This window comes from Crocodylus siamensis, chromosome 2 (assembly GCF_052110815.1).
Source record: "Crocodylus siamensis isolate JL-2025a chromosome 2, ASM5211081v1, whole genome shotgun sequence".
NCBI classification, from domain to species: domain Eukaryota; kingdom Metazoa; phylum Chordata; order Crocodylia; family Crocodylidae; genus Crocodylus; species Crocodylus siamensis.
The window spans coordinates 296,928,903-296,952,864 of NC_143396.1; the positions used below are offsets into that span (position 1 = coordinate 296,928,903).

The 23,962-nt window shown below is 49.6% G+C and overlaps 1 long non-coding RNA gene across 1 annotated transcript; it reads left to right on the top strand.

The window, feature by feature from the left end:
- The first annotated feature begins 571 nt into the window (after positions 1-571).
- LOC149872443 (uncharacterized) lies at positions 572-16,122 on the top strand. Its single transcript, XR_016440628.1, has 3 exons — positions 572-661; positions 11,960-12,070; positions 15,329-16,122. It is a non-coding gene; the product is annotated as an uncharacterized LOC149872443 (long non-coding RNA).
- The last annotated feature ends 7,840 nt before the right edge of the window (positions 16,123-23,962 follow it).

Below are 23,962 nucleotides of genomic sequence, written 5' to 3' on the forward strand. Positions count from 1 at the left end.
CTGTTCATCAGAGCGCCCCAAGGGATGACGAGGTCGAACGGTCACAAACTCCTGCAAGACCGTTTCAGGCTGGACATAAGGAAGAATTTCTTTCCTGTCCGAGCCCCCAAGGTCTGGAGCAGTCTGCCAGTGGAGGTGGTTCAAGCACCTACATTGAACACCTTCAAGAGTAAATTGGATGCTTATCTTGCTGGGATCCTATGACCCCAGCTGACTTCCTGCCCTTCGGGCAGGGGGCTGGACTCGATTATCTCCTGAGGTCCCTTCCAGCCCTGATGTCTATGAAATCTGTGAACAACGAATTCTGAACCAGATTTATTTGGCATGTGCCATTCAAGCAATTTCTTTCCTACCCTGCTATTTTCTCCAATTAAGCAGCAGACTTCTGAGTGAGGCTGTAATTCTGGAGCAGGCACACATGCCCAGGGGCACAGACTACGTTTTGTGCGCAGGCTACTTGGCTGACTTCAGAGCTAGTTATTGGCCTCTGCACTCTGCATTTTTCATAGGCCGTAAACTGTTTCAGCTCTTCCTGCTGTTTCTCAATATTAAGAATGAGTTGGAGTGGGGACTCTTGGAGACACGCGACTACAGGCAGGCCGAGGATACAGACGTCCGTGCGGAGGCTGTAGCCACGGACCTTCAGTGCTGGAGGCTGCAGGTGAGAGAGGACTATGGTCCGACCCAGGCCACTCTCCCGTCCAGCCTGCTGCGGTGGCACGGGAGACGGGTTACGATGGGCCCAGGCTCAGACTATCACTGTCCAGGCAGATCACTTAGAGAATAAGAGCTGCCACATCCTGGGTCAAAGCCAGGGGTACTCAGTCTCTGGCCCATGGGCTAAATGCAGCTTCAGCGTCAACACATTGGGCTCGCAGGGCTCTCCACAGGTAGGAAAACTTGGTGGAAGGAGGCTGCTGCCATTATTACAACTCCCTGCCCCTCCACCAGATTCCCAAACCCCAATCCCAGTGTACCCAGGTGGGGCCAGGCCATGCACCCTTCCCCCCACGGGGCTGGGCTGGGGGTCCCTTTTCCCCCACGGGACCAGGCCATGTCCCCTTCCTCCACATGGGCCCAGCCATGCCTCCTGCCCCTGCAGGCCTCCTGCCATGGCGGGGGGTCGGACTAGATGATCTACTCAAGTCCCTTCCGACCCTAGAAACTATGAAACTGTAGGGCTTAGCCAAGCCCCCTTCCCCCAGCTGGGTCATGTTTCTTCCCCACCCTGGTGGTGCTGGGTGAAGCCTCCTTCCCCTGCAGTGGGGCTGGGCTCAGTGCCCTCTGCCCGCTCCATGTAGCTGGAAGGTGCCCGCTGTGCCCGCACCGGGTGCTGGATCGAAACTACCCTCCAGCCCGTGGTCGGACCAGGCACTTCCCATCCAGCCTGCCGGGGGAAAAGGAGAGTTAGAAAAGACTGGTTAGATGTTCAGGGTAAGAGAAACTGGGAAGGCCCCAACTGCAGCACTGAATGCATCACCCAGGGTCATCTCTGTCACAGACATGAACACGTGTGTTCAGAAAAAGCCACCTCACAGCATGGAGCTTTCCAGTGGCAAGAAGCTGTTCACAGGGTGGAGGTTTCCACTGGTCAGGGGCATGGCAAGGGGGAGAGACCAAATCAGCAAACGTGTCTCAAGGATGGAAGGAAGCATGGTCCCAAATGTTGTGGTGCATTTCACAAGTTGTATTTTAACTGTGACACAAGGAATCATTTTGCCATGTGCTGCATGTCCCAGGCACAAAGCCTCAAGTGCACGCAGCTGAGCAGAAAGTGGATTCTCGTGGCCAGTGCTGCTGTCTGCAAGGAGATGTTGGTGCTTAGCCACTGACATACAAGTGGATAAGCCGGGGTCGCAGGTGAAGCAGGTAGAGGAGGAGATGGATACAAGGCCCAAGCAGGCAACCTGGTCTGCATGGCTGGGGAAGATGTCTCAGTGCCACCCCAAGCCATCTCTACTGCCTCATTCGTTCAGCTTAACTGGTAATTCTCCACCCCCACCTCCCCCAAAGTCAAATCAATCCCTTTCTTGCCAGACCAGATCAGCTGCTTTCCCCATGTCTTGCTAGAGAAAATCTCTGGCATTTTCTCTGTCCAAGCAGACCACCCACATGCACTTGTTTCCATTGTTATCAGGTATGATTTAAGGAGAGAAGTCCAGGTGCCTCACAGGGTCTGGACTACCTAGAAGATGCAGGAGAAACTGCCAGAACAGGACATAGCCCTCTTTGAAAAGGTGGGGAGGGAGGTCCACAAATGGCAGCAATTGCAAAGCCTGGAAGACTTTAAGTCACCTCTCAAGACAGCAGAGATGTCCTTTGTCACAGACAGTGACAGAGACGGATGATAAGATGAAGACGGTGTTGTTCTGAGGTGTGTGGTGCTGTGTGGCCTCTTGCCTGCCGTTGCTCGGTGTCCAGGCTGCTCCGGCCTGTCTGTGCTGAAAGGCCGATGCCTGCAAATGGCCTCCTGGAGCCCAGGTGCAATGCTGAAAGAGCAACTCAAATTCACCCTCCATAGCAAAAGCTGCAAGAGGGTTATCGTCACGTGGACAGTGCTGCAGCCGGTCTGCTAGCCATGAGACCGACCGAGGGCAGCTTGCCAAGACAGGTAGCGAAGCGGTGGGTCAGCTGCACTCCCCAAGGGTGCTGCGTAAAACAAGTCCCATAGCGCCTGTATTGATACTCAGCGTGCCCTAGTCTCATGCCTGTGCTTATCTATATTTCCCTGAGAAGTCCATTTCTACTTGTCTCTTTTGCCACATCTGTATCTTCCGTTCATTTCATCTCTGCTTTGTTAGCAAGTTTTTACTTTTTGAGTTACCCAGATACTACTTCTGTCACTTCCTTTTTTGAATCAATGTCCTTGCTCATCGGTATGTTTTTAGTTTTTACCTTTCTTACCAGCTCATTCCGCAGCCAGTGAGGCCTCTTCCTCCCAAGGTCCTGTTTAGAGCTGTAGCTTAACTATAGCTTAGTACAACTACAGCTTAGCATAACCACAGTCCCTATAGACAGAGTCAAACTGAAGGCAGCTGCAGAAAGAATAAGTTGCTGGTAAAAAACTGCTGCATGTACCTGAAAAGGGAACTGAAGATGGGGGGATGAAAGCAGAAAAAAAAGCACCCATGGAAAGGTTAATTAACGCTTTAATAATGCAAGCTTTAAATTATTCATGCATAAATCATGAAACATTTCATAATAGAAATCCACTGAGCAGGAGTTGTGTGGACATGCAGTTGGGCCCAGAGAGGAAGTGAAAGAGTCTTTGATTTTCAGCAAAGAAAGCAGGGGAAACACATGGGGACGTTAGAACAGGCCATTGGGAGAGGACAGAGAGAGCAAACCCAAGTTCTCAGAGATAAACTGCCATGTTCCTTCTCCCGGCACATGCGCTCTGTGCAGGGAGGCTGACACGGGTGGACAACGATGTGCCAAACCCAGTTGGAGACCAGCAACGGGTGTGCGGGGGTGGGAGGGACATACCTGGTCTAACCCCATGCATGATCACCATCCCTAAGCCAGCCCTGTCCAGGGCTTCCCCAGGCCCTTGCCCAGGGGACTCGCCACTTCCTGAGCAGTCTAACAGGAAGAAAGTGTTTCCTGAGTGCTAATCTCAACCTACTTTGATGCACTTTAAAGCCATTGCTCCATGCTGAGCCCTTTGCAGTGCAGGGGGACAGTTGTTCTTCCTCTTTGCAGTAGCCTTTCAAATATTTGAATGCTGCTGTTATGCTCTGCTTGAGTGTCCCTTCTCTAGGCTAAGCCTACCTGACACACTCAGTCTTTTATCACGTGGTTTCCCTTCCAACCCCTCTTTAGTGTTGTCACCCACCTCTGGATCATCTCCAGATCCTTCTTAAAATGCTGAATCCAGAACTGCACATGACTCTCCATCCAGACGAGGCCTCAGCAGTGCCGAGTGGAGCGGCCCTCTCGCCGCGGCACGGTCACATCCTCACCTAGTTCACCTATGGCTACAGCTCAAACTTACATTTAGTTTTGTCTGAGCACGTTGCATTGTGGTCTCATGCTGGGCCTGTGATTCCCCAGATCCTCCTCAGCAGCGTGGCAACCCAGTTATCTCCCATTCTGTATTTCTATTTTCAGTTTTTCTTCTTTACATTTGTCTTCACTGAATTTCATCCTGCACCCCCAAACCTAGAACTTTAGTCTAGATCCTTCCAAGTTCTGCTCCTGCCATTCACGTAGTTGCAGTCCCGCCCAGTTTCGTGCCATCTGCACAGCTGAACAGGAGTCGCTCCCTTCCAGCATTCCACAATACTAATCAACATATTAAACCTCAGTAGGCCCAGGACAAGCCCCACTTGAAACTTCCAGCTGTTCTGGCATGGGTCCATTTATCATTACCTGTAGCTTGACAATATTGATCCAATAATATATCCACCCACGAACAATGTTTACTCAGCTGGCACTTCTGATGAGAAGGTCACTTAGGATGATATCAAGAGCTGTACCAGAGCACCAGCTGTGCCATCGCATGGGGAGAGTAGAGGAGGAAGCTGAGTGTATGGAAGGTAAAGCCTGTAAAGAAAATTAAGCATGAAAACTCATATGCAGTTTGAAAGCCTGCAACATGAGGCTGTCTCCTGGTGCTGCAGTGATGGATGCAGCATGTTAGACAGCAGCCTACATCCACCCAGGGGAAGGGGCAGGGCTGGGAGGGGCTGATGCAGAGCACGCTGCAGGCTGTATGTGAAGGCTGGCATGGGTGGGAAGGCGTTTCCATGCCAGAATGGGCCACCTGACATGCCATCGCATCCGGCATCTCAACACGCCGCACGAGGATAGCACAGCCAAACCATGCTATGGACTTTCTGTGCTTTGTTGCATGGTCATTTGGGGCTGTGGCTACTTTGCATTGACTGAAGCATCTTTCTTCATTTCAAGGATCACAGTGTTTGTCATTAAATAGCTTGATGCTTTGAGCACCGGCATAAGATGGATGCTTGGCCCAGGACCCATTCTGCCCGTGGAATATCCAAGAGCTACTTGCCTGCCTTTTAGTTGCCTGTGACAGGGCACTGCAGGTGCCTGCCACTTTAAGAGCCAGAAGCCAGCAGCCAGCAGGTACCTGATGAGGGCAGCCATTTTGGATTCAGGGCTGCCCATATAAACAGAGCATTTCACTGCTGGGAGGCCAGGCAACAACATCATCTGGCTGCTGGTATCATCTAGAGGTAAGGAAGGAACTGTAGAGGATGGTCAGGAGGCTTCTGGTCCTGGGCATGACCTAAAACTGCCCCCTGCTGGGAGTGGGTGGCCTGGCTGGGCTCTCAGTGGCACGGGAGCCTCCAGGAAATGCCAGGCCAGTTATCACCCCAGTGAAAGGTGGGTCAGGGCGCCTTAACTCCTAGCCCACACAACCAAGTGGGTTACCCTCTTTGTAGGGTCTAGAAGGTGGACCCCAGAAAGAGAGGTAGTCAGGCCATAGACTAAAACTTGTCTTAACATCCCCTGACTGGTCCAAGCTGGGGCCAGGACCAGAAGGGTCAAAGGGCCAGGGGCCCACCACAAAGGGATGCCCGGAGCTGAGGTCCTGGGATTCTGACTGGCCTGGAGGTGGGCCAGGGCCAGTAAAGCCAAAGGTCCCAGGGGGACCACACCTGTAAGGGGGAAGCAGCTCAGGGAGCCATGCAGCTGGGAATGAAGGAATACACTGCCTAAACGGAGGATCTAGGTGGGGTGGTTTCTGGGGCCCAGTGTGGAGCCGGTGATATTGATAACAGCTGGATGCCATCAGCAGGGCTTGGGCTGTAGTGTAGGGGAGGAATGGAGCCACAGATAATGCCCCCTGGCTTTGGGGCAAGAAATGGGCAGCCTCCTGCTTAATTAACATTAATTAATTAATTAACAACAAGGCATGGCAGGCAAGAAGGTGAGTGATTACCCCAGAAACAGGTGGGTGGGCCACAGGAAAATCGGTCCCAAGAAGGCCCCCCTGTTACACTGCCCCATTCACAAGCCATGATGCTCTGCTACCCCATACAGCAGCCAACAACCACAAAGGTATCTAGGCTCCTTAATGCCTAGGACCCTTTACAGGCATGTGAGACATGGCATTTCAGACTAAAGCAAAATGGCCACCGAGGCATCTACCTCCCTGAGCCCCCAAAGGGTTTGAACCCACAACTTCCACTTCTCAGGAGAGTTGCTGATAACCCATCCTTGGGCTTGGCAAGACTGAGGACCCCATCCCATTGTGGTTGAAGTGAGGCTGCAGGGTGGAAAGGAATGCAAGCACCATGGGAAAGGAAAAAGCGAGGAGGCAGGAGTGAGGAGAGTACTGCCCTGAGCAGGGCTGGAGGTTTTAGGATCATAGGATCATAGGCAAGTTGGGCTGGAAGGGACCCCACAAGGTCATCTATCTCAGCTCCCTGCTCAAGGCAGAATTACCCCTCACTAAACATCCCAGCCAAATGTCTGGCCAACCTGCTCTTGAATTTTCCAAGGATAGCAAATTCCTCCTAATCCACAACCTACATTTCCCCCACTGCAGCTTGAGGCCATTGTGTCCAGTCCTGTCCCCTCTGGTCACAGAGAAAAGCCCATCTCCATCCTTTCTGTCATCACCCTTCAAGTATTGGAAGATTGTAATCAAATTTCCCCCCTACATCCTCTCTTTAGATTAAATAACCCCAGTTCTTTCAGCCTTTCCTCATGTGTCCTGCCTGCCAGACCCCTGATCATCTTGGATGCAATGCTATTGATTCTTTTTACATTACATGATGGAAGGAAAAGGATTTTTCTTTTCTCTCCATTGAGAAAGTTGGCTTGACAATGAAAATAAAGATCAAATGTGATCAGTTCTAATAGGAAATGAAGAAAATGTGGAGCATGAAAGGTATGGACACAATGCCCATTATTTTTGACATGTTAGGATCTGTGGGTGGGGTCAGAATCTCTAGATCGGGGTATCAACAGCACCTTGACTTTGTAACTGAGCTTTGTCACCAGGTCATGGGCACTGCAGAAAACAGCATGGGTGGGCACCACTGGAATAATGATCTGGGGATCACCTTCTAAACTCAGCGGTGCCCTGGTCTAAGTGAGACCTGCATTAAGAATTGGGAAAATGCTGCCAAAAAACTGAATGCTCAGCATGAGCCTGATGGAACTTCCTGCCTGGCAAATCCTACACAATGTCTGAGGCTATAACACAAAGGATTAAAAGGAATCAGAACTTAAAACACATCTTTCTGTATAATATTCCCCAAAAACCTAATCTCTAACATCAGGCAGATAATTGAGATGAGACAACACACCTGGAGAGTACAATCAGCTTAGGGAGAAAAGAAGGGCAGCAAGGAATATTTCAAAGAGTCAGGGGAAAAAAAGCCACCAGGTTTTATTTTAAATGAAAGAAAGAAATAATATGCAATATGATAACAAAAGTCCCAATCCCATCCTCCTTATCTAAGCAAAGTCCCAACTGATAAAGGCAAAAAAGAGAATGCCTAAGATCTGCAAATAATATACAACTTTGGGCTTTCAGTGGGATGCAGCACTGATTCTTAAATTAGGGAAGATAAAGGAAGTAGGGAATTTGCTCCAACTGCCGCACCTGTTTCCACGTGTGTTCTGTGCCAGGGCTGAAGTGTGCAGATGTGAGGGGTGCGTGTCCCTGGGACGTTCATGGACGAACACGGGGGATGGAGTGTGCCAGGAGGAGCACTTGCACCAGTACTAAGGAAGAAAGCTGGGCTCCTTGCTGAACACTGATTTTAGGTCTGCTTTCAGCAAGACTTGGATCAGAGAGGTGATTGAGAGAGGCACCTCCCCTGGGAACTGCAGAGATGAGGGACATTTTGTTCCAAGTTGGGAATTCTGCCCCCCAAGTATTTATGAGCTAAATTTATGAATGCTTTGGTCATGCAGACTTCCTGTGGGGCTCCACAAGCTGACACAAATAAAAGACAAATTGCCAATATGCATAGACTTGGGGAGGACATCCATTTTTGAGAGCTAAAAGACATGCTTGATTTGGGTATACATGTCACTGTTATTAGTCCAGAGTGATAGTTCTCAGTGCAGAAATGTCTTCCTCATGGCTGAGCTGGGTAGAGAGAACAGGAAACTAACCTGTCCTCCTTCGAACCAAGGAAAGAAATCAGATGCACAAAAGTCTATCAACCCCCACAAAAATACTGGGGAAGGGTGACAGGCAGAGACAAAGTGGAGCCCCAAGGCAGATGCTGCTCCAGTCAGCCAGTTCCCATTGAAAGCCAACGTTTTATATTATTTACAGATCTGAGGCATTCTCTTTTCTGCCTTTGTCAACTGGGGCTTTCCTTGAGAGTAGGATCAGGACCTTTGTTATATTACTGCATTGTTATTTCTTTCATTCTTTTAAAATAAAGGTGAAGCTCATGAGGAAATTTCTCCTCTTCAGTGATGCTTCGGCATGGTGCAGTCCTGTCATTGAGATGGCAGTCCAAGTAGTAACAGGACTGTAACTTGTCCTGAATGGACGAATCTGCATGTCACACTACGTTGCTACAGCCACTATGGCCACATAGTGATCATCTACACCACTGTAGCAATGCACTCCCCCATTATAGCATGCCACTATGGGGAGGTAGTGGCTAAACGTAACTATGCACCACATGTATGGAGCAGTCCAGGCGGTAACTACACCATGCTTTGGTACTTCCAAAAAGAAGCACTAAAGCATGGTGAAGTAACAATGTCACCATAGGGCGACATGTAGATGCACCCAATGACTCGGGAGGATGCAACAAAGCCATGGAAGACAGAGAAGGATTGGGGAATGGATTTGTTTCCCATTTCTGCAGGAACAAGAAGCATGGCATGACTAAGCTTCCAAAGCAACATTTCTAGTCCCAACGTGTTACTGTCTCCCTTGCTGCAAGCCATGTCCTCCCTCTCTTCTTGTCAGGTCAAAAAGGGCAGCGTGATAAAACTACAGGATCAGTGCATGCTATTATGATCGCTTCCCTGTTAACATTCATCACAGTACGGCAAACAGTGTCACAATGCCATTACCTAATGAACCTGTTACACGCACAGTGCTTACTGTTTCTAAAGATTGCTGCTCATGCTGGCATTTGTCTGAAAAGGGAAAAGTTGGTTGCATCTATTATGCATTAATGATGGGCTCTGCATTTGCCTCCAGGTCTTGTTTTTTTTTTCAGGGCAGAGCCTCCTTCACTCAAACATGGTGTTTGGATGTCTGCAGACCCGGTGAGGAGCAATGGGGGGACAACTCACTGGGATAAGCATGAAGCCTCATGCAATTTCTTGGGCTTGCAGTTGTCTCAAACATGCCAAGTACCTTGTCAGGACTGAGTCACTGGTACAAACAAGGCTTGTCAAGAAGCAGTGCCTATCTCCCAGGAGCATCTTCATGCTCCCTGACCCTCTCCTGGTATGTCTTGCCTGTGGAAAATTCCCAAAAACACTTGGAGATCCTCCTTCAGCACCCTCCTGACAGTCACCCTTGATCACATGGGTACCAGAGCTGCCAGTGGGCAATGCCAATGCTGATGGTTGGCTGCAATCACTGCTTCTGACCTGCTAGTTGACAGCTAACATACCATATTACCTAGCATAAAACATGCAGGTTTTCCCAACAAATCAGGCCTCCCAAAATGGGTGTGCATGTTTTAAGCAGAAAAGTTGAGGTTTTGCCCAGAATGAAAGCACCTAGCTTTGTTTCCTGCTCCAGAGTTCAGCAGCTGTTGCATTATTATTCAGGTAGCCCTGCAGGTTAGTTGACATAATGGCTCATTGTTCTTCACTCCATAGGGGCTAGGAATTGTCTCTCCTTTTTAATGAATTTGATGTTTCATTAATTGAACTAACCTTTCTTTGGGGAATTTTACTGTCTGGTAGCTGCTCCAATCTCTCTCCTCTTTCACAGCCCTGGAGACTCTTTATCTCTTTTCAAAATCATAGTGCCACCCATGGAGACCAGTCTCCAGCAACAGCTAAGCAGGGAAGAGAGGGTGTCAGCAGAAGCTTAGTTTCTGCCCCTGCTTTGTGCAGATGTAATTCTGGATATTAATATATATATAAAACTTTATTTTCCTGCATACCACACAGCCCGGAATATAATAATTATCTTGCTTTGAAAAACATATCTCAAGCATATATATATTTTCAGAGATTCATAGATTTATAGATGTAGGGTTGGAAGGGAACTTGTAGATCTTCTAGTCCGACCCCCTGCCCTGGGGAGGAGAGAAAACTGGGCTGAAATTACCTCAGCTAGGTAATCATTGAGCCTCCTCTTAAAGACCCCCAGGGTAGGAGCCAGCACCACTTCTCTTAGAAGTTGGTTCCAGATCCTAGCCGCCCTGACCGTGAAGTTGCACCTCCTGATGTCTAGCTTGAATCTACTCTCAGTCAACTTGTGGCTGTTGTTCCTTGTTACTCCAGGAGATGCTCAGGGGAACAGGGACTCTCCCATTCCCTGCTGGTCCCCCCTGACTAGTTTGTAACAGGCCACGAGATCCCCCCTCAGCCTTCTCTTTTGGAGGCTGAACAGGTTCAGGTCCCGTCGCCTCTCCTCGTAGGGCCTGCCCTGCTGCCCCTGACCATGCGAGTGGCCTCCTCTGGACCCTCTCCATGCTGTCCACGTCCCTCCTGAAGTGCGGCACCCAGAACTGGATGCAGTCCTCCAGCTGCGGCCTGACCAGTGCTGCATAGAGGCGGAGGATCATGCTCATGATGCCTCTGTGGATGCACGACAAGTTACGGTTAGCCTTACTGACCGTGTCCTCACATTGTCAGCCCATGTTCATCTTGGAGTCAATAATGACTCCAAGATCTCTTTCTGCCACCTTGCTTTTGAGTAGGGAGTTCCCCAGTCTGTAGGTCTGCTGCTGGCTCTTACTACCCAGGTGCAGCACCTTGCACTTGTCAGTATTGAATCCCATCCTATTCTCATTTGCCCACCCTTGTAACCTGTCCAGGTCCTGCTGTATCCTGTCCCTACCTTATAGCGTGCCAACCTCACCCCAAATCTTGGTGTCGTCTGTGAATTTAAACAGGCTGCTCTTCACCCTGTCGTCCAAGTCACTAATAAAGAAATTGAACAGTGCAGGCCTGAGGACCGAGCCCTGGGGGACCCCACTGCCCACATCCCTCCAAGTCAAATATGACCCATCCACCACCACTCTCTGGGTGCAGCCCCTCAGCCAATTTGCGATCCATCTGACTGTGTAGGCACCAATGTTACCTAGCTTTTTAATGAGCATGGGGTGGGAGACAGTGCCAAACGCCTTCCTGAAGTCCATAAAGACTACAGCTACTGCGATGCCTATGTCCAGTGGTTTTGTGACCTGATTGTAGAAGGCAATCAGGTTGGTCTGGTAGGACCTGCCCCTAATGAACCCATGCTGGTTGCCCTTAAGCATCATCCCCGCTGCTGGCTTATCACAGATGTGCTCCTTGATAATCTTCTCAAAGAGTTTCCCAGGATTGAAGTAAGACTAATGGGCCTATATTTTCCCGGGTCCTCCCTCTTCCCTTTTTTAAAGATGGGGACCACGTTGGCCCTCTTCCAGTCATCCGGCACCTGGGCAGAGCACCACGAGCGCTCGTAAAGCCATGCCAGGGGCCCCGCAATAACCCCAGCCAATTCACTCAGCACTCTGGGATACAAAGCAACTGGGCCTGCTGATTTGAACATGCTCAGGCCCTCCAGAAGCTCTCTAACCCAGTCCTCCCTGACCCTAGGCTTGGTGGAGTTTCTCCCAAGTCCGTCCTGAATCTTGGTAGGGCAGTCCCGGTCCCCGCACAAGAAAATAGAGGTGAAAAAAATTGTTAAAGAGGTCTGCTTTCTTGATTCTGTCTTTCAAAGTAAGATGATGATTATATTCTGGGGTGTGTGGTAAGCAGGAAAATATGGTTTGCTGTTTTTGTTATCAAATCTCCCCCCACTAATCCCCTCACCTGTTTTTCTTGTTCGTAGTTGAAAAGATGAGATGTGGCAGATGAATGACTCAGGGCTGGGACTCTCTGGGACACCACACAGCACCCATCCCACCGACAGGAGAGGATGTGGGTCACAGCTGCCTTGGAGGTAATTCTCATCAGGGTAGCTTGCAGACACTGCAGAAAGGTATCACATGAGAAGCACCAAGCAGGGAGCACGCTTTCTGCTGCAGGAGAAAAGGGGTTTTGAGGTGAGAGCAAGTGGGATGTATTCATGCTGTGTTGGACACTGGTGCACCTGCCACCACGGTGCCAGAAACACTGAAAGGAAAGGCATAAGCAATAGAAGGGGGTGGACCAGGCAGCCCAAAGAAGCTGTGAACTCTCCATCACTGGTGGGCTCCCAAGAGGAGGCTGGAGAGGTGTTGGGCCAGGCTGGGGTAGGAGTGTTATGGAACAGGATAGAGACCCCAGCTCTGCCCACCAGCTCAGCTGCACACCTGCTGAAGCCAAGGGAAAAGCTTCCCTCAGATTCCCTCCCCAGCAGGTTGCATCCCCTATGCTTTTCATACCCAACCCATCCTGCCACAGGCAAGGCTTTTTCTTGGGTTGGAAGAGATTTCCATCCATTGCCACTTTTGAACCAAACCACTGGATGTGTGCTGCATGTGCAGGTGCATGTGGAGGAAAACCCTGAACCTGCCTCGGGCACCAGCACCTCCAGGCACTGGCCATGAAGCTGACTATTTACACAGAATAAGATAGGCATATGCACATGCATATGATGTATCTCTCCTGCCATATGGGGCCTCAGCTATTCAGGCTTCAATGTCTGGGGTTGAGCCTTGCCTGCAAACAGTAGCTTACTCTGGAGAGGGCCTGGAGCCCCTGAGAAACCTCTGGAGTAGCTTGTGCCCCCACACGGCTCATAGCCTCCCAGCAAGCTGCATCAGTGGGTGCGTACCAGCACAGGGCTGCAGCTGCACTGAGAAATGCAGGGAGGGGAGGTTTGTACTCTGCTCCCCACCTGATCCCTGCCTGGGAGCCCAGCCTGGGGCAGCCCCCAACAGCCCAGACACCATTGCCACACAGAGCGGCAGCTCACCCAGTCCCACCGCCAAAGCTGCAGAGGACATTGCTTTACAGAATTGCCCACATGTGCTCCTGCAACTAGCATCACATATATAAGAAGTCCATATGCTTGCAATTATTTCCATCGTCTCCTTATTAACACAAGAGCGACCTAAGGCTAGGGCAGGGCACTGTCTGCTGTAATGACTGGTTGAAGTTAACAGCTCTTTGCTTGAGCTGGGACATACTAATTCCTCCCAGCTGGCTATTTATTGCCTGGAAACACCTTGCAAAGAGGTGCTTAGTACTTAAGTATGGTAATATACCCAAGTAGGGAAAGTAAATCAGTCCCCCTGATGATTGCTTAGAACAAGGTTGCTGTTCAGAAGCATCCTCATTGCAGCAGAGCCTGTTCTTAATGAGCTGCACTGCACTAATGTTAACTAGCCTGGCAACCCTCTCTGGCTATGTTGCACACACAGCCCTCACCCAGGACAAGGGAACAACAGGGCTGTTCCTCATCAGGCATGACACTTGGGGCAAGAGTCCCTGCCTACCTCGTGTGAGCTGCCTGTGTCCTCACAGAGACCTGGGTGGGCAGGCAGGCAGGGTCCACACTGTCTGGCTCTTAGCAACAGTCCTAGCAGTGTGTGCAAGCTACAGACAGGTTCAATGGCCCCCACCAGCCTGCCCACAGGCTGCACGTCTCCTCCCAAGGACTGCATCTCCTTATGGTTATTCGCCCATTGACGGCACTGCAATGGTCCTGGCTGCAAGGAAGGACCCCATGCAGAATCACACGTGGCATGCAGAGGCCTCCAGGGGCGGGATGGCACGATGGGATGCCAGGTTGTTTTGCACTAACAGCATCCAAGAGCGTGGGAGCTTGGCTGCAGGCACGAAGGGCAGCTGTGCGCCCAGTGCATTGAAATACCCCTGCATGCTACCCATGATTGTGCAGGGGGTTTCTTCCTCGCAGCCAGGACCATCGCAGCACCATCAGTGGGCAAGAAACCATAAGGAGGTGGTAGAAAGTGAGGGATGTGCCTTCCTAGACACCACACTCGCATCTGTCCTGGCAGGAGTCACTGATGAAAAACCTGCGCTCAAATGTTCTCTCTGGGGAAGTCTGCTTTCCCCCTCCCCTCCTTTAAAACAGTGAAACATGATCAGAGCCGACCTATGTTTCGTTTGGTTTTGTTTGAAATCAATGTTTCAACTTAAGAAAGATTTCATTTATTTGGAACCCAGAAACCGACTCTTTTGACTTTGCTAGAAAATGAGGCGTTTATCCATTGTTGACCATGCCTGTGAGGACTGAATTGTTTCATCAAACTGACATTTCTTGGGGCAAATAAAATTAGCTGCATCAAAGGGAAAATTCTACATTAAAAATGACCCACTCGACTCAGCTCCTTCCCTGGAGTATTGGTGTCTCCTCTCCCAGCCACTGGGCCTGAAACTCCGGGTGTGCTCGCACGGTCACCGTGTCTGTTGCTATTACTGTCGGATCTGTAACAGCCGCATATATTCTGCATCTGCCCTGTTAGACAGAGCAAGGCACTCTGATATACCAGCCCTGACAGCACCACAGGTTGCCAGCCAGCTGCCCTGACAGCTTCCCAGATGGCTGCTTTGGAAAAGGTCCTTCTGCCGTGCAAAGACCATGCGTGCTGGCAGACCCCACCGTGTCTGCCTTTGCACATGGGTTGCTGCACTGGGAGTGGTCCTGGAGGCACTGGGAAGTGCCAGGGGACAGGAGAACAAGGGACCTTTTTGCAAGCTGGGTGCTTCAGACCTCTTTCATTTACTGACAGTAAGTGCTGTTCTCCAAGCGGTTAGGGGCAGACCGGGTGTCACCTGCTGCCTGTGGTCTGGGGCCATGTGAAGCTGCAGAAGGACATCTCAAGAGGGCACCAGGCATGGGGCATACAATTCCCATGGAAGCTGTAGGCTTCACTGGAGTAGGGATTAAGACAACCATCAATCAGTGCACATGCAAATCACACAGAGGCCCTGCAAGCAGCATGAGCTGAAGTAGGCCCCAAGGAACAAAACTAGGCATATTATGTATGGCTTGCATGGAAGTGCTGGGAAAGTAGCTTGTCAGTTTTAGAGGTGCCTCCAATGCCAACAGATAGGAAAGGATTAAGACCAGTCCAGGGCCCTACAATGAAGATCAGAGTGACCTGGCAAACCAGTGACCCTGTCTGGGGGAGAGGTTGCACTAATAAGTGAGAAGTCAGATGTGATTGATGTCACTGAAGATGTTTTAGTAACAGGTGAGAGCCAGGATGTGTCTGCGATTCACAGGAGTTTGCTTTGATCAATGCAGAAAACAGGGCCTGGGGACTATGAGCACCTTGTACTGGACTAGGGATTAATATTCACGCCTGCAAATGACCCAGCTGGCACCACGGACTGGATGGCCTCGGATCCCGGTGTCCAGGCTTGTTAGGTGACAGTAAACCAGGCTGAGCTCTGCACTCTGCACTGAAGCCCGCAGCTTCTTTCTTGTAACGATGAGTTCATTAATGGCACAGCACCATGAACAGTATCGCGACAGCATGCACAGACCATCCGGTCACAGACACCCTGATGTGACTGGTAACACCTGTAACTATTTTATTTTATTTTTTTCTGTATAACTGCCGCGCGGCACTCTCACATTTATGTAACCTTGAAGTCTTGACTGTTAATCAAAATGAGCGCTTTGTACTTTTCTCCGCTGGCATTAAGCTACACATGCGCATTCTGTAAATTTCATTTCTGATCTAGAAGTGTTATTTCTGCAGAAACGAAACTTAGGTAGAAAGTCTGCCTAGCAATTACTGTGTAAAAGAAACTATCCTATCCCTGTATGCTTAGCTTATATCATAGTTAGTGTCACAGAGGCAGTCCAACCAACATCTATAAAGAGGCAAAGAATCAGGAAACAGCAGAGACGACAACTGGAAAACCCTGCAGGCCTGATCACCCTGCAGACCAGTTCTCAGCCTCCCCGCCTGGGCGTATCCCAGCAAAAACAAAGGCCTTGAAAACCCGACAATCGACAACGACTCACTGTGTTACAGTTTTGTATTCAACATCCCATTTATGAGCTGTTGACCAGTTCTGGGACTTAAGGAGCCGGCAGCCGCACCCAGCATTGGACTGGTTCTAGTGCTGCAACGCAAGGGCTGGCTCCAGAGCCCGTGAACCAACAGACCCCCTTGTATCCAGCATACTGTAACTGAAGAAACATCAGAGACGCCGCTCCTCGACTGCCTCTCATCGTAGCTTAGACAGCATATTTATGCTCGCTATACTTGTATTTACTGCAGCTTCGTTCCAGCCGGCCTCCCCTCTTATTCGTAAGACGGTGAGGCCAGGTGAGTGAATAAAACCTTTTGTTTTACCTTATATCTGCTCTGTAATAACTTCTACTACTAACATCCCACCTCAATGAGCTGTTGACCAGTTCTGGGACATAAGGAGCCGGCAGCCGCACCCAGCTTTGGACTGGTTCCAGTGCTGCAACGCAAGGGCTGGCTCTGGAGCCCCGCGAACCAACAGACATCCTGTAGACTTATTACAAAGAAACTAACAACTTACTCTAAGTCGTCTACTTGTGCCAGCTCAGCGAACCTCAAGGGCAGTTATAAAGCTACCTCCAATCCCGCCCCACAAGCCGCGCGCTCGCCCGCTCCGCAAAGCCCGCGGCTCCCCAAGTGGTGCCCGGCACTCCGCCACAACACCTAACCCCCAAACAGCACACCGGAGCCAGATAACAACATTGTCAGGGTCCACCCTGACAACTCACATGACTCCCCGAAGTCCTACAAAAGTGTCCTCATAACCCTGCATCCAAGACATGGACGGCTGGAAAGCAACTCCCGAGCCTGTCCGAACCTTTCTTTGCTGTTTCCTGATCTCACCACATGCACGGTGGAGCCCCTGGGCTGATAGGGATGAAGAGACACTCGTTTGGCTGGCAGAGCAGACCGAGGGACGCTGAAGAACAGGGCATTGCCATGGACAGAGATGCCAGTTGCTTCACACAGTTTGGGAGCGGGTGAACTGAGCATTCAGTTATAATGTACTAAATACTAGCAGTCCTTGGAATCACTCACTCATGTATTTACAGATGTGAGTAACAGACCAAAATCATCCTGGTAAACTGAAAATTAATAAGCAGTTATAGACTGAGGGGTTAACTGATAGCACTCTGATTTTCATTTATCTTGACTTACTGAAGCTGAAAATGGGGCTAAATGCTGCTCTCTGTTCCAGAAGGGACCTTTGGGTGAAATTCAAATTGTGAAACTACGAGGCCTCTTGATTAGACCCCATGAGCTATTCTGAGCCTCTTATCATTATGCTCGTGTGTCTGTTTCTTCTGCTTGGTTAGAGCCCTTGTTTTAGAGGCTATTATGCATCACACTTTCACACTTTGTCTCATATAGTTTATAAATGCCCATCTTTCTTGGCACGCCTAGGGCTGGTTTAATGCTTTTGCCATCCGGCTCCATGACGGTCCTGCTTGCAGAAGTCTCTCTTCACCCATAACATCAGGGTGATCTATTATTAGCTCCACAGCATAACAGTTTGGCTATCCTTGCTGCAAAGAGAAAGGTACATAATTGTACTCATCGGGATGGAGCACTGCAGTCCATCCACTGCTTAGCAGCTTGCCTGTTTGAAATGCAGACTCGTGTCAAGCTGGCACTTGTACGCCAGGTGCATTGTGCACAACGCTTTCTGTGTGAGCTGCGGCAGGGTCTGAATAGCGTGGTGAGGGCAGCACGGTCAAGGTACCAGCTTCTTTGGTGTGCATCACCCAGTTCAGCCTTTTAGTTCAAGCATGCCGGGCTGCTGAGTTCCCAGACTATGATTATTCAATGTAATGGTGCTATGCTTATGTTTACCTTGCTGTCTCAGATGTGTTTCCATTTCTACCTTCCTACATCTTTAGGAAGAGATCGTTTGGAAATGTGGAAAGCATTGCCAAAGATGTTTCCCAAGCAGCTTCAGAGGCAGGTGCTTCTTACAAAGCAACAAGAACGGAGAATGCATGAAGCAAACACAAACCAACCCGCAGCCTCTTCCCTAGGCCATCTTTGGTGCTGTTTGTCTCCAAGTTCGAACACAACTTTCTGATATAGTGCAGCAACATCCAGAAATCCCCATTCAGGCATTGCCATGATGACCACAGAGAGCAGAGTGAGACATGATGTATACGCCGGTGCTGCCATGAAAGGCCTTAGCTCTTTCTCTCTGCTCATGTGTTAAGCCCTTGAGTCTCTAGGGTTTGACTCTCAAATGGAGGTGTCACATATCTGAGCTAAGGTGGAGGGGTATGCAGCTGCTTGCAGCAAGAAGTGCCTAGGATCTGCACCAGAGGCCCAATCCTGGTAAGGCCCAGTGATGTCTACTGCCTGCCTGGAGTATAGGATGCTCAGTGTCAATGGCAGGGTCAGACTCAAGAGAGCGGGTCTGCACAAATTCACACCATTCCTGTCGCAGATGCTGGCTTTTTGCATCTCTAAGTTTTCCCTGGGTCCATCCCCGTCTCATCACAGTCCCCTGAAGTAGAAGTACTGCTCTTTACTAATATCACCCTTTCCTTCTTATGCCTGCTCACCTCTGCTTCCCCTGGGCTGGGCGATGCCACTCTCCACTCCTGTCTGGCCACAGCATAAGCCCTTTCTTGGAACAGACTCGTGTTACCAGGGGGTTGGTTACATGATGGAGGCCCTGGTCTCGGGCTTTTCCCCGGCACGCCGATATCGAGGCTCGGCTCTTGCACTGGTTGGGGGAAGCTCATTGCTGAAGTTGTCACTGGGGCATTTCAATCTGCTGTTACTTCGTGCCAATCTGCAGAGTTAACTGCTGCCCATGGGGTCCCTATAGATTGACTTCTTCCTCTTGCTACTTGTTCTGTGGCTTGTGCAGGCTCTAAGCTTGCCTGCCCCATTATAGATTTTGGGTGTGGGTTTTTATTGCCCACCTAATTATTTACCCATCTAATCATTTGATTACATCATTGCCCTTGACCTCCATGGGCTCTGGCCAGCCCTAACCCTTGGGCCTCCGAGGTGCCCAGAGACATCTGCTCCCATTGGCTTGGAGTCTTTTTTCTCATTGACAGCAGTGGAAACAGACTGGACACTCTCGCGTGAGCCAGGGACCCTCAGGTCAGGACCATGGCACCAGTTGGGTCTGTGATCCCTATAGCCATTACAGGGGCTCCCTATATGGGCCTGTGGCAGAATACCATCTCTGTCTCTCCTCAAACTCTGCTATCTGACAATAGGGTTACCATGGTCACTGCAGAGAGCAGACACCTCTGGTCCCAACTGCTTCCAGTAATCCTGAGATGTAACCTGAGCTGGATACATTCCTGAGGAAGGGGGAAAACCTGCTCCCTCTGCCTATGTGACTGGCCTCACACAGAAGGTGGGGCTTAAGTTCCCTATTGTTATAAGCAATGCCAACATAACTGGGAGGGGGATAAAGACCCTGCCAGTCTACCTGGAAACCAGTGATGCATTTCAAATTGGTTGGTTGGCATCCAACAGTTGCTGGCCTTCACTGGATGAGGTAAATGTGGTCATAAGGTTTATATAAGTGAAGAACTGCCCAGGAGGAGGGGCAGTGGCCATGATGAGAACTCTCAGAGAAGCTGAACCATCTGAAACTCTCTCTCTCTCTCTCAACTCATGGTCAATGAGCTGTTTGCCTTCAGAGGGAATCGCCACCTGCCTCTGGATGATACTCGAGAGTAAGCTACTTGAGATCTAACTAGATATACAATTTGCAGTAACACACATGTGTAATCAAAGGCTACCATGCCCCTGTTTGCTTTAAGGTATTGCTCTACCCTGTACCCTATTCCAAACCTACTCCTAGTAACCAATAAAATTCTCCTCTGTATCTAGCATGGGAGACTTATTGGGAGAGGGTCTACATTATGCCTTGGCATCCCCTTGGTTTGGCTGACTAAGGAAGACCACTATTTGTGCTTCAGACTGAGGGAAACACCCCCAGTTCTTGCAATGGGTCAAGTACCCTCAAGGACTATTTCCCTCTGTTTCCCAGAGCTCGCAGGTCCAAGTTGAGTCCAAACTCTGGGTGATAAGGGCATTATTCCCAGGCTTGCAGTTGTGCTCCAGGAAGGGGGTCAGCTGGACATGAGGCACCCCCAGGGAGGCACTCGGAGCCTGGAAGGTGATCGGGCGCAGTGAGATGGGTGGCTCAACACTGAAGCACCCCCTGCTGGCCTTCCACAGGGCCCATGTTTTTTGTTAGACCCCAACTCCATGCAGCTCCCAATGCCTAAGGATATGACGATCCAATTGCTCATAGATACTGTTACTCATTAGCCAGAGCAAGCAGGGAGCAAACACCAGCACACATTTCTCACAACAGCTTTATTCAGAATGGAGACAGCTTCGGGCAAAAGTCCCTCACCGACACACAGCCCATGAACCAGGGGACCTTCCATGACCAATAGTTCTTTCCACTTTATACACTTTGGTTCATGCTCATTACCATTTATGCCACCCTTGCTCCTCCTTTGTTCCACCCATCTCTCCTCCTATCTCATGCTCCACCTCTGTTTACTGTTTACTTCATTAGCATGGAATTGCCTATGCATTTTGCTTATTTACATATCTTTTTGCTATGAGCATGAGCACATGTCTAAGACCTTGACTTCACTTCTTCAGTCAATGGGCAGACTTTGACCAAAACCTCAAAGCTTCTTCACCAATCACCATTCACCTTTTTCTTATGTTCATCTCAGATTCTGTTACCAGTTATGTGTTGTTTTTCACATTTCAGTCTGTTTTCCAGTCCCAAGTTGTACCATCTCCACATTCCTAAGACTTCACCTCATTTACAACACACAGACTCACACAGACTCACTGCTTTTTCTCAGAAAATGGTTGACATAGTTAAGATGCTTACTTAGCATAAGCAAATAGCTGGCTTAGCATAAGCATAATATTATATATAAGAGCTATATATCTTACAACAGTGCTATATGGTTAGAAAAAAAATACTTGCCTAAGCACCTTGCAATGTTACTTTTAATATATTATTCTTCCTTGTGGTTAGCAGCTTTTGCTGGGCCACAAGTTAAAGCCTGCATTCAGCTGCAAGTCCAGTGCTCCCAAAAATCCAGATATTGTCACCCTAACATTTGTATGGTCCCAAAGTACTCAGCTTCTCTGTGAGCCACTTGATATTTTATTTTGGATCCATGATGCTTTTCTTGCATCATGACTATGCTCATGTTTAGCCTTGCATATAGTAGCACCCACACATTCCTGCTGCAATAATAGGGCCTCTTAAACCTCCTGTTGCAGTGAGCTCTGTTGGGGATGTAGGATGGGACTTCTAAGATGTCTGTCACACATTGGTAGAAGGGGTAGGGAAAGGAGACAGGCAGATGAAAATAAGTCCACACAAAAACACCTGCTGATACCAGTAGATCAGATGACCTCCAGAAGATGGTGGGGTTAGAAATCCATGCACAGACATCCGCACCTCACAAATCAGGCCTAACTGGTGAATGAAACTGTGAGGTGGTGAGAAGCTCCAGCTCCTTTCTGGAAACATTGGAAAGGAGCATTGGTGACCAACATGGCGGGCTAGATCCTGGGGGAATCCCTGGGCAAGACTCACTAGAGACCGTATCCTTCATTGGGAAGGAGCATATTCCTAGTTACAGGGGATGTGTCTCAGGGGAAGACATGCCCTCCCATGAGGCTTGCCTTGTGTGGGGCACACCTAGCCAGGGAGCATAGCTCACTGGGGGTGCCCTGTGGGATGAAGCTCTGTCTGTTCAGTCACCCACGAGGCTATGGCCCTTTCTGCCTTCATGGTATCTACAGCCTGGTTGCTTTGCACTGACCAGCTTTCCACAGCCTCCAGTTCATCTTCTTCTGTAGGCCTCCTACCCTGCTTTCCGCCACTGCAGTGTCATCAACTCAACCCAGGCCCTGCAACCTCTGTGCTCCTACCTGTTGTGTCCCGCACTGCTTCCCCAAGTCTCCTTGTTCATTTTCCTGCCCACAGCAACTTCAAAACACTGAAGATGAGGAGACACCCCGCTTCCCTCGCCCCTACTGTAATCAGCCAGAGTTTTCACCATGACCCTTAACACAATGCTCAGCTTGCCTGCAGCGACATGCAGTGATACTACTGTAGCTCCTCAAGACCATAACCTCACACTCTTCCAGATGCACGGCCTGTGGGGCAAATTGAGAGCTTTTTCAAAACTCACAGATCTGACAGCAACTGACCTTTGGGACAACAGACACTGCTCTGCAATTTTGCCTTAAGGTGAATAATTGATTCGTGCAACTTGGCCTGCTTCTAAAACCTTCCCAGCCCAGTCTTGGCAGGTTTTCAACTGCCCCTTAGGTCCTTTCCTATACAATGATTGCAGTGATCTTGCTTGTTATTGCCCTTCCAGACGCCCTCGTCCCCTCACATCTCCCTTCCTTGTCAGTGCCTCTGAGTTCCCGTTCATGTCCTCAGTGTCCCCGCTTGCTGGTCCCGTGAGCCCCAGGCTCTTTGGCAAGCCTGGCACTGTTCTGGTGCTGGACGTACCTCAAGCCATTAATGCTTTACTCTAATGACATTGCTCCACAGTCCTAAGCTTTACTTCATGTCTTTCTCTCTTGTCACTAGTCTTCCCTCAGGCACTAAAGGAAGAGGGGGGATTACTTCCATGTCTGATATCACCTTCTCAGACACTTTAGGACTGTACTGCTAGAGCATGCCAACCCCCTGAAAGATTATTGTTAGGTTGTAATCAATTCTGCCTTAAGAATATTATCTTTTTTTCCCCCCCTTTTTAACTTTAAAGAGCACTTGTGTCTTATCTTCTGTCAGATAGGACTTTGCATAAATACCAGCCAGTGCAGAATGCATCATCTAGATTTCTCACCAGTCATGACAGCTGAAAGTTTCACTGGCTACTGGTCAAAGACTTTATTGATTTATAAAATTGCTACTCTTACTTATAAAGCGTTATGTGGGTTTAGCGCAGGCTATCTAGCTGATCCCCTTTCAGTTTGTATTCCTGTTCATTCATGTCCAGCCAGATATGTAGAGTCAGTCTATTTTGTTTAACTCAGGACTGAAAACATATCTCTTATTGATTTTAGATCTGGGTCTCCAGGCCCAATTCTTTGCAGCGCTATACAGCGCCCTGATGTATTACCATACATCGCACTGCTGGAGCAGGGATGTGCTATGCAATGGTTTCAGGGACATGTCAGTGGGCAGCCTTGACACCGCCTTCTTGCTTGCTGTCTTAAAGGTCCTTAAGATTTCCACACTCCCCTGTTACACAGCTCTTTCTGGTGGCAGGGTTGCTTTCTGTGTTTGGGTTGGAAACAATATTGGGGGGAGCCAGTAATATTGGATGGAGCAAGACTCTGCTTCTCTTTAAATGGTATGGAATTAAGAAAACCTTTCTCATAAGCAGGGCGGTGAAGCACTGAAACAGGCGCCCCAGAGAGGTGGTGGACCCTTGGAGGTAGTTAAGACCCAGGCAGACAAAGCCTTGGCTGGGATGATGTAGTTGGGGCCGGTCCTGCTTGGAGCAGGGGGTTGGACTAGATGTGGTCTCGTGAACTGCCTTCAGCCCTCGTTGTGTATGATTTAATGGATGTCTTTCAGCCCAGGCTGGGCTTGCCTGGTGCAGCTACATCACAGGGAGAAGATTAGGCAAGGACTCAGCTCCCTTTCATCAGCAACAAATGCACCAAGGATCATAGTTTGATGTTGCTCAGGGCATGGCCCATGCCCCCAACTCATTGATCAGAGACCTGGGCATGTGGAGGCCCTGATGTTCATGCACAGACCCAAACTCCCCTCCAGCTCCTGCAACAGGGGCCCGAGGCAGCAGGAAGGACTGATGCTGGGGTTCCCGTCCTTCCCCATTTTGTTGACATCATCCCCGCTTTGCCCA